Here is a 10,928-nt window from a genome sequence, read left to right on the forward strand (position 1 = left end):
AGCCTGCGCCCAGCAACAAAGACCCAATGCAGCCAAACATAAATAAATAAATAAATTAATTAATTTTTAAAAAAGGCTGAGATCTCCATTTAAAAAAATAAAATCGCTTTGAAATGGCCACTGTCAACAAGGTCATCAGCTCATCAGAAGTGAGTCCATGTTTCTATGAACTGTCCCATTCATTCACTATCTAGGCTAGAGGGCTATCTAGGTCACCAGGTTTTATAAGTATGTGTCTTTCCATCATTTTCTAATTGAACAGTCTTCATGTTCTTAGTTTACGTCTTATTTATTCTGACTAGGTAGTTATTGGGCTGCACCCCACAGGTCTGCAAGCCTCGTAGTTGCCCAGCCTCCAAACTGAAGAAAGAGGCTGGATACAGCAACAAGGACATCAATGGTTTACTGGACAGGGGATCCTACATGTGTGAAGCAAAAGGTCCGGGAGTGACATCCCACCATGTGCAGCAGACGGCTGGCAGGACATGACAGCAGACTTTGCTACTCAGGGGAGAAGGAGGCTATCATTTATGGGGGAGGGGGAATTGATGTCAGGTGGGCTCATCAGTTGCCAGGGAAACCAGGGGCTGGGGCAGGGGGCAAGCACGCAGGCAGTTACTGATGAAGTCCAGTAATTAAGAGGATTGGATAGTCATGTGAGTGAAGCAGGGCCTGGTCGAGCAGGGGATGGACGGAGAGCAAGAGAACAGCCATCTTGAGTGGCCTGACCGTACCCTCCACCCCTACAGACCCTGCACCACCCTTACAATCTTGGTCCACCTCTCTTCCGTGATATCCTTGGGGTCAGGTACAGAGAGGGCACTGCAACCAAATACCACAAACGCAATACAGGCAATAGCAGCTAAGGAGTATCAGGAGTAAGCCAGGCCCTTATCAGATTAATTTTTCATGAAAGTCCAGAGGACGACAATGACATATTGCTATAGACCCAGCACTCAAAGACTCCAGCGAGGCCACCACTGTCACCCAGTTCGTGAACAGATTCCCTCCACTCAGATTAGGGACAAAATGTGAGATATTCATAAGAGGCACAGTGCAGAGAAGATCATGACCATTAAACAAAATACAAGCAGTAACAGCATCCTGACATAGTGCCACCCCTGCCGGTGGCTCCTGTCCTGGGGGGCAGTACCATCCCGCCTCTCCACCCTCAGTCCCTACAGCCAGTGCCGAGTCCTGGAGGGGCCCACGGGGTTAATATGCTGGTGCCTTCCTTCAGTCAGGGCCTGGATTAATTACCTCAGTGGTCTAAGGTGGGGCCGGGCAGGAGACAGTTGAGATCTGTAAATCTCTTTCTAATCCTATTCCCCACGAGGCAGCAAACCCAAACCCCCGGGGACTTACCTGCCAGTCTCAGGGCCAGTTGTATAATGTGTTCCCTGGGGGTAGATGCCGTGGCCAGGGCGAAAGCGACTTATCGTCCTGGCCGATAGCTGGCAACACCCCTCGGTGGTCAACAGCTGAACTCGGATGTCGTGGACTCGCGGCCTCTGGGTTCACGTGGCGTGGGCACTGGGCCCATTGCTCCTGGGGTGTGTCTGCACGTTGAGAGCGGGTTTCCCGTCTCACCTGTTGCTGACGCAGCTCACTCATCCTCTGCATTAGCTCGGCAGCGGTGGGCCTGTACGGCACGTGGAAATGCCAGCACATTTCATCTGCATCGGCCCTTTCCTGAACTTCACGGCCAGTAACGTGGGTTCCTTGGTCACTATCGACATCCATGGGTCCCGTAGGTCACACACACAGCTGCTCTAGACCCCGAAGGGTGGTGTTTCGCATTGCTCCCTGACTCGGGTAGGCCTTTTGGTATCGTCCTCCGCCTGTTGTGCGGCACTGTAGACACATGTCACTGCTGTTCCATCACACGGTATCAGGGCTCTGCCTCCTTCCTCAGGTGGGACCAGAAGCCCAAGGGCACCCTTATGATTACGCCGTTGACACAGGCCCAGCCAGACCCTCCGGGTAACTGGCCACTCCAGTTCCCAATCCTGTCCCTCAGTTAACATCCCTAAAGCCTGTGCCTGTAGTCGTTGAGCGGGGGTGGCTCGGGGGTATGCTGGCGTTTTGTAGATAATCCAGGTCCTTGTGTTCTGTCTGCATTCACCCGCCATCCCCGTGCAGTCAGATGAGCCACGAGCGCGGGGCTGCTACTTTTAAGGTGGAAAGAGACGCTGAGGTTAACAGGATATCGTCACTGTAATGGAAGAGGAAGACATCTGTCGTGGTAGACAGCTGCCCCAGGGCCTCACAGGCTGGTGGGCCGCCACCCCAGGATCACGTCTGCAATTTTCTGTCCCCTGTCCTCATCTCTTCACATCTCTGCACTCACGAGAGTTTCCTTGGCCTCCTGGCTGACTCATCCGTTGCTGGGCTGCACCCTGCAGGCCTCAAAGCCTGGTAGTTGTCCAGCCTTGAGACCGAAGAAAGAGCCAGGAGACGGTGATAGAGAAAACAACAGTTTGTTGGACAGGGGATCTTACGTGTCTGAAGCAAAAAGTCCTGGAGCGACATCCCCACTGTGTACAGCCGACAGCAGGCAGGTCATGGCAATAGTCTCTGCTACTCAGGGGGAGAAAAAAGCTACCATTTATAGGGGAATTGATGTCAGGTGGGCTCCTCAGCTACCAGGGACTAATTAAGCCCTATAATTAAGAGGATTGGGTAGTCATGTGAGTGAAGCAGGGCTTGGTCGAGCAGAGGATGGACAGAGAGCAAGAGAACAGCCATCTTGAATGGCCTGACCATGCAGTAGTACATATACATAGTAATGGGATACAAAGTATTTCACCCTCACCTGTCCATGAATCATCCTGTTCTCCACTCCAAAGACAACCATTATTAACAGTTTCTTATGTATGTTTCCACTGATTCCATGCATTTATAAAAATATTATGTGTATATATATATATCATGTATATGATAGACGTAAATGGTAGCATACTCTATATATCAGTGGTCCCCAACCTTTTTGGCACCAGGGATCAGTTTTGTGGAAGACAATTTTTCCACGGACCGGGGGCAGGTGGGGGGATGGTTTCAGGATGATTCAAACACATTGCATTTATTGTGTGCTTTATTTCTATTATTATTACATTGTAATATATAATGAAGTAATTATACAACTCACCATAATGCTGACAGGACAGGAGGTGGAGTTCAGGTGGTAATGAGACAGAAGGGGGCTGTAAATACAGATGAAGCTTTGCTCACTCGCCCGCTGCTTACCTCCTGCTATGTGGCCTGGTTCCTAACAAGCCACGGAACAGTACCAGTCTGTGGCCTGGGGGTTGGGGACCCCTGCTATATATCGTTCTGCACCTTGTTTTTATCACTTCATATATCTTAGGAGTTCATTTTGTATTTGTAGGACTTTTTTTGTTTGCTATATAGTATTCTACTATATAGATGCATCATAAAATATTTAACCAATCTCCTATAGACAGATATCTAGGTTGCTGCCAATATTTATCTTTATCACAAATGATGCTCTGATGGTTATATTTTTATTGTCTCTTCATCCAGCCCTTTCTTTGCCATCCTATGTATAACTGCAGTCTGCTGTTCCCTGCCCTGGCAGTCCCCATCTTGCTCCCATGCTTTACTTTTCTTCACAGCACTTTAAGTTTTCTGTCATTCTATATATTTTACTCATTGATTGCTTGTCTTCACCAACTAGGGTTTAGGCTCTATGAAGACACATATTTTTGTCTCTTTATTTTGCAGCTGAACCCCTAGTACCTGAGTGCCTGGTGCATAGCTAGTGCTCAGGAAGTATTTATTGAGTAACTGAATGATTTAATTAAATTCCACAAAGGAAAAGCATACATGGTAACTAAAAGGTACACATCTTCTCTTCAAAGCAAAATAAGTCATAGTGTAACAGAGCAGGACCCTATGGGGCCTTCCCAGAACAGACCTCTCCACCCATATGTCCTCCGTCTGCCTTTTGTCTGTAGAAAAACTTTGGTCAAAGAATAAATTTAATCAGAAAAGTGAGAAAATGCAGAAAGAAAAACAGTCAAGGGAGACAAAATAATAATACTTTAGCCATTAAACAAAGTCAAGGACATTTAGTTGCTTTTCAAGGGCTATAGATAATATTCTGAGCCAGGTCCTTTGAGCTGTTTTGCAGATACTGAAAAACCCACCAGGAGGAAGAAGTTAACTGTATGCTGCTCACAAGCACCTAGACCCCAGACTGGTTGGAAGCAGAAGGTTGATGATGTTGACTCCCAATTACCTCACCACCAACCAATCAGAAGAATGTCCATGAGCGGATCACACACCTCACCACACTCCCTCCCTCACCCTGTCTTTAAAAACCTTTCCCTGAAAGCCTTGGTGGGGGTGGGTTGGGGGGGAGGTTCAGGCCTTTTAAGCACTAGCTGCCTGGACTCCTTGCTTGGTGCCCTGCAATAAACGCTGCACTTTCCTTCACCACAAGCCGGTGTCAGTAGATTGGCTTTACTGCATGTAGGGTAAGTGGACCTAAGTTTGGTTCAGTAACAGTAGTTCCCAGACTGATCAGTCATTTGTCCTCTTTGTCTTGTATTAATCTTTTACATTGCGTCAAATGAGATTGCTTTAGTTTGATCTGGAGTTGATATACTCTGTGAACCCAGGAACGTCTCAATTAAATTCAGCCTATTTGGCCAGGGATAATGTTTCCTGATCTTTCTGAATTATTAAGCCGAATAATGGGTACTTAATTGAGTCTCTGCATTCTTGTATATGGTGGCCCTCCTGCACTGATAATATCATATATTAACATGCAATTTCTTCTACAGCTGTGCATTTTCAATTACCAGAAGACTGAGTCACTGTAGTGTTATTTCTGGTAATTGCAAAGGGTGCAGAAATCTCAAGTTATCTTGAGAAAGTCAATACATGTTTAATTTGTCCCAATTACCTTCATAAGGAGTTAAGATGTGGTAACTTGCGTTCTTCTCTTGCAGAGGGATTGGTCTGCATTTCAATCAACGTCTCAATTAAACACTCATTTAAAAGTAAAGTGTCATTGACAAATTGTTCACTGGGAAGGGGATACTCTACAGAAAAATAAAGAAAAAGAGTCTGAAACAACATGCTGCGTTGGCCAGAGGAGCTCTAGTGAAATTCCTGGAGGTTCTCTCTAGTCTACAGCAATGTCAGGGACCAAGGAGGTGAACACACCTCAAAAAATTCTTCAATATCGAAAGGGCTATGTGAGGCTTACGTCAAACAGCCCTTTCCCCAACGCTCAGGGCCTTTTGGTTCCTGCAGATGGGCCTTTGCCCAGTGGCGGTGCGAATTCCTAGGCTCTCACGTCGCATCTCATCCCAGCAGCCTGTTGCGGGGAACATACCACAGCTCTGACCACTGTCTGAGGCCACACTGGTCCAGAGATGCCCGCTGCATCGGAAAATCATCTTTTGTCATCTCTGCAAGGGTCACACCCTGGCCCCCATGCGCCAGCTCAGCAGCCTGCCCGGGGTCACTAGTTGGGAGGCCATCTGGTGTGGGGATTAAGCAAACAACCTCAGGGGCTCCCACTGTTTGGGATCAGATCTTTGCCCTGCTGCTTCCTGATGTGTCACTCTGGCTGGTGACACGTTAGGGCTCTATTCTGGCTTCAGCATCTGGGAAGTGGGAATGATAATGACACCTATTTCACAGGTCGTTGGGAGGATGGCTGGCTTCCTGGGTGCAATTAATAAATACGTGCTGTAACCTTTCTAGCCATAGGCAGTGGGCAGAAGGTGGAGCCACAGTCTGCTCACCCACTTAAAAATTAAATCCTAGTTAGTCCTAAGTAAGATTTTATTGCCAGTGATAGATATGGAATTCCAGAATATGTCACCCAGAAAGACTAAGGAAATGCACCTGAGTGGTTTAGACAAACTACACTCATACCCAAGGATTAATGAGATAAGAAATGTAAAGCATTCGGCACGTCCCTGACATGTAGAAACCCCCCAGAATGGCAGCAATTGCTAAGGTCAGGAAAAAATAACAGGAAGTGGGTGAAATTAATTTTAATTATATATGTATATTAGCTTCATCTTCTTTGTTTATTTAGGTTATCATTTACATACATAAAAATGTATCAATTCTAAATGAACAGTTTGATTTTGGTAATTGTATACAATGTGTAACCATCACCATCATGATACAGAATGGTTACTGTGCCTTAAAAGTTTTCCATCGCCTTTGCCTGAGTTCTTTTTTTTTTTTTGGATGTTTAGGACTATTTATTCTCTCCTTAAATGTTTATTTAGCACCTGTTATATGGCAGGCAGGGTTCAGGGTGTTATGCGAGACATCACTGAACAAACCAGACAAAAATCCCTGCCCTCCTGGAGCTTACCTTCTAGGGAGAGGGGGCAGGCAATAAACAAAATACAATGTCATCAACACCCCCATCCCAATTCGATAGGTGAAGATTCTGTCTTACAGGGAGGGGAAGGGACTTAGCCAAGGTCACACAGATAATGAAAGTTCAGTAACACAAAAACGGGGGACAGCTGGGGGCTGTAGTGGACTGAGCATGCATGTGTCAGCCAAAAAGGGATCACTCCCTCTCAGCCCTGGACATTTATTGCCAGAACTCTGCAGAGGAAACTAAAGCACACCTAGAGTCAGCTTGTGGGCCATCAGTAGGGGACCCCTGGAAGAATGGTGAGGGTTATAAAACAGCACTGTAACTTTAATGCATTTAGACACACTTCAATATCATATTTATAGATTTTTAAAAAGGAATTCTTCTCTCTCCATCAGCCCCCATTTTTGGTTCCAAGGAAAAAATTTGATTACTATGTTTTTCTTTCTTTTCATGTACCTTGGAAGATCCAGGCCATGAATGGTCCTTTTCCTGAGTTCTGTTTGGAGACACTTGATTGCCTTTCATGGCCTCTCAAACATTGACTCTCTGGGTGATTTTAGGAAAGTCACTTTACTTCTCTGGATGTGTTTCTGTTCTTGTAGATGAAGAATACTGGAACAGATTTGTTTCTAGGGGCTCTTCCAATACTTCAGAAAATGAGGCAGTGTGGTGTGGGCAGGAATATCAGCCTTGAGTCCCCATTCTTTCTTTTTTTTTTAAATTAATTAATTAATTTATTTTTCGCTGTGTTGGGTCTTTGTTGCTGTGCATGGGCTTTCTCTAGTTGTGGTGAGCGGGGGCTACTCTTCGTTGCGGTGCGTGGGCTTCTCATTGCGGTGGCTTCTCGTGTTGCTGAGCACGGGCTCTAGGCGCGTGGGCTTTAGTAGTTGTGGTGCACGGGCTTAGTTGCTCCGCGGCATGTGGGGTCTTCCTGCGCCAGGGATCGAACCCGTATCCCCTGCATTGGCAGTCGGATTCTTAACCACTGCGCCACCAGGAAAGCCCTGAGTCCCCATTCTTGATGTAGCACGTGAATGTGGCAGACCCTAGTGGGTAAGAGCCTGTGGTCACATCAGACAGACTTAGGTTTCCAGCTCCTCTCTTGAAAATGTGTAACATTTTCTATGCATTAGTTTCCTCATCTGCAATATCAGGCTTATTTTTTTAAAACTGAGATATAATTGACATATAACACGGTATTTGTTTTAGGTATTTAACATGATGATTCAATATTTGTACATCTTGCGAAATGATCACTGCAATAAGTCTAGTTAACGTCCATACGACACATAGTTACAGAACATTTAAGATCTACTCTCTTAGCAACTTTCAAATATACAATACAGCATTGTTACCTATAATCACCATGCTGTACATTGTCTACCCAGGACTATTTACCTTATAACTAGAAGGTTGTTTCTTTTGACCACTTTCAACTGTTTCACACCCTCCTCCCCTACTTCCGACTTCTGGCAACCACCAGTCTGTTCTCTGTATCTGTGAGTTTGGGTTTTTTAAAAAATATTCACATATAAGTGAGATCATACAGTATTTGTCTTTATCTGGCTGACTCATTTCACTTAGCATAATGCCCTTGAGGTCCATCCATGTTGTTGCAAATGGCAGAATTTCCTTCCTTTTTATGGTTGAATAATACTCCATTGTGTATATACACCACATTTTCTTTATCCATTCATCTGCTGATGGATACTTATGTGTTTCCATGTCTTGGCTATTGTAAATAATGCTGCAATAAACATGAGGGTGCAGATATCTTTTCAAGACAGTCATTTTGTTCCTTTGGATAAATACCCAGATGTAGAATTGCTGGATCATGTGGTAGTTCTATTTTAAATTTTTTGAGGAAACTCCATACTTTTTTCCATAGTAGCTGCACCAATTTACAGGCCTATTAGCAGTGCACAGGGATTCCCTTATCTCCACATTCTCACTAACACATGCTATCTCTTGTCTTTTTGATAATAGCCATTCTAACAGGTGTGAGGTGATACCTCATTGTGGTTTTGATTTGCATTACCCTGATGATTAGTGATGTTGAGCATCTTTTCATGTACCTGTTGGACACTTGGCATGTCTCCTTTGGAAAAATGTCTAATTATTTCTTTTGCTTATTTTTTAATTGCACTGCTTTTTTCTTTAATTGAGTCGTATGAGTATAAATTTTGGATATTAACCCCTTATTAGATATATAATTTGCAAATATTTTCTCCCGTCCCATAGGTTGCCTTTTCATTTTTTTAAATTGAAGTATAACTGGTTTACAATGCTGTGCCAATCTCTGCTGTACAGCAAAGTGACTCAGTTGTACACACATACACATTCTTTTTTTAATATCCTTTTCCATTATGGTTTATCCCAGGAGACTAGATATAGTTCCCTGTGCTCTACAGTAGGAACTTGTTGTTTATCCATTCTAAATGTAAATAGTTTGCATCTAACAACCCCAAATTCCCAGTCCATCCCTCTCCCTTCCCCACTCCCCCTTGGCAACCACAAGTTTGATCTCTATGTCTGTGTGTCTGTTTCTGTTTTGTAGGTAGCTTCTGTTTTATAGATAGGTTCTGTAGGTAGGTGCCATATTTTAGATTCCACATATAAGTGATATCATATGGTATTTGTCCTTCTCTTTCTGACTTACTTCACTTAGTGTGATAATCTCTAGTTGCATCCATGTTGCTGCAAACGGCATTATTTTGTTCTTTTTTATGGCTGAGTAGTATTCCATTGCATATATGTACCACATCTTCTTTATCCATTCATTTGTTGATGGACATTTAGGTTGTTTCCATGTTTGGGCTATCGTGAATAGTGCTGCTATGAACATAGGGGTGCATGTATCTTTTTGAATTATGGTTTTGTCCGGATATATGCCCAGGAGTGGGATTGCTGGATCATATGGTAATTCTATTTTTAGTTTTCTGAGGAACCTCCATACTGTTTTCCATAGTTGCTGCACCAACTTACTTGCCCACCAACAGTGTAGGAGGGTTTGCTTTTCTCCACACCCTCTCCAGAATTTGTTATTTATAGACTTTTTAATGATGGCCATTCTGACTGGTGTGAGGTGGTACCTCATTATAGTGTTGATTTGCATTTCTCTAATAATTAGTGATGTTAAGCATCTTTTCATGTGCCTACTGGCCATCTGTATGTCTTCTTTGGAGAAATGTCTATTAAGGTCTTCTGCCCATTTTTCGATTGGGTTGTTTGTTTTTTTGTTGTTGAGTTGTATGAGGTGTTTGTGTATTTTGGAGATTAAGCCCTTGTTGGTCACATCATTTACAAATATTTTCTCCCATTCCGTAGGTTGTCGCCTTTTCATTTTTTGATGGCTTCCTTTGCTGTGCACGAGGTGTGCTTGTATGTTAGCTATTCCTCCAGAAGCTTTGTCATCCTAATATAATGAACGCAAGGCTCAGACCAATCTCTCCCACACATGAAGATATTACTAAAAAAACATTTATTAGCAAACAGAAATAACCATATTACCTGTTCTGCAGCTTGATGAAGCCCTGCTCTTTGTTCCTCTTGAGAAAAGTCCTCTCAGCCTTATCTGCCCATTGAAATCACCTGAGGAGATTTAAAGACTACTGATCTCTGGGTCCCGACCCAGAGTTTCTGATGTAATTGCTTTGGGTGTGGGAGGTTTTTATCTCCTCTGATGATTCCAATGTACAACAAAAATTGAGAACAACCGACCTCTAAAAGTTTTAGATTCTCAGACTGTCACCCTACAGGAAAGGTTTTTTGAAGGCAGCAGTGACTATATTTTATTGGCTGGATTCTGTTATCTTTTTACTTGGCACCAGGCAATCACAGCTAGACATAGAACACAGAGTTAGGAATTTAGCTTAGGATGTTGTCCTTAAGGGTGTAGTCTAGAACATGGGTTGGCAAACTACTGCCTGCCAGCCAAGTCTGACCCAGTGCTTCTTTCTGTATGACCCACACGTTTAGAATGATTTTACTTTTTTTTGTTGTTAACTTTTACATTTTTTAATGGTTGAAAAGAAATCAAAAGACGAATATTCTTTTGTGACACATGACAATGATAAAAACCCAAGTAGCTTTGCTCATTTGTTTGTGTATTGCTTCAGGCTGTTTTGCATTATGGGAATGAGCATCACACAGAAACCAGGGGACAGAATCGTTGGGCCAAGACAGTACATGGTGCTTTCATGGTTTCCCCCTGCTGCTCGGCACACTACACATCTCTGTGGTGCAGCTATAACTCGATTTGCTTGTTGCCCCACAAAGCCTAAAAGATTTATTATCCAGAACTTTACAGAAAGAGTGCTAACCCCTGGCCTACATGCTTCACTAGATTCTTATACTTTCTTCGTGGGAGCAAGGTGAATGCTTCTAAAATATGTTACCCCATTTACATACTTTAAATATCACTCATTCCAACAAAGAGACACCATTTCTAACATTCACTATTAAAAAGTCACTACTTTTCCCAATGAAGACCAACCTCTGGCCTCCATTCTATAGAGAGCAGAGCCTATGTTGTGCATGTGGCATG

This window comes from Balaenoptera physalus (assembly GCF_965194825.1).
Source record: "Balaenoptera physalus genome assembly, chromosome: 4".
Taxonomy (NCBI): domain Eukaryota; kingdom Metazoa; phylum Chordata; class Mammalia; order Artiodactyla; family Balaenopteridae; genus Balaenoptera; species Balaenoptera physalus.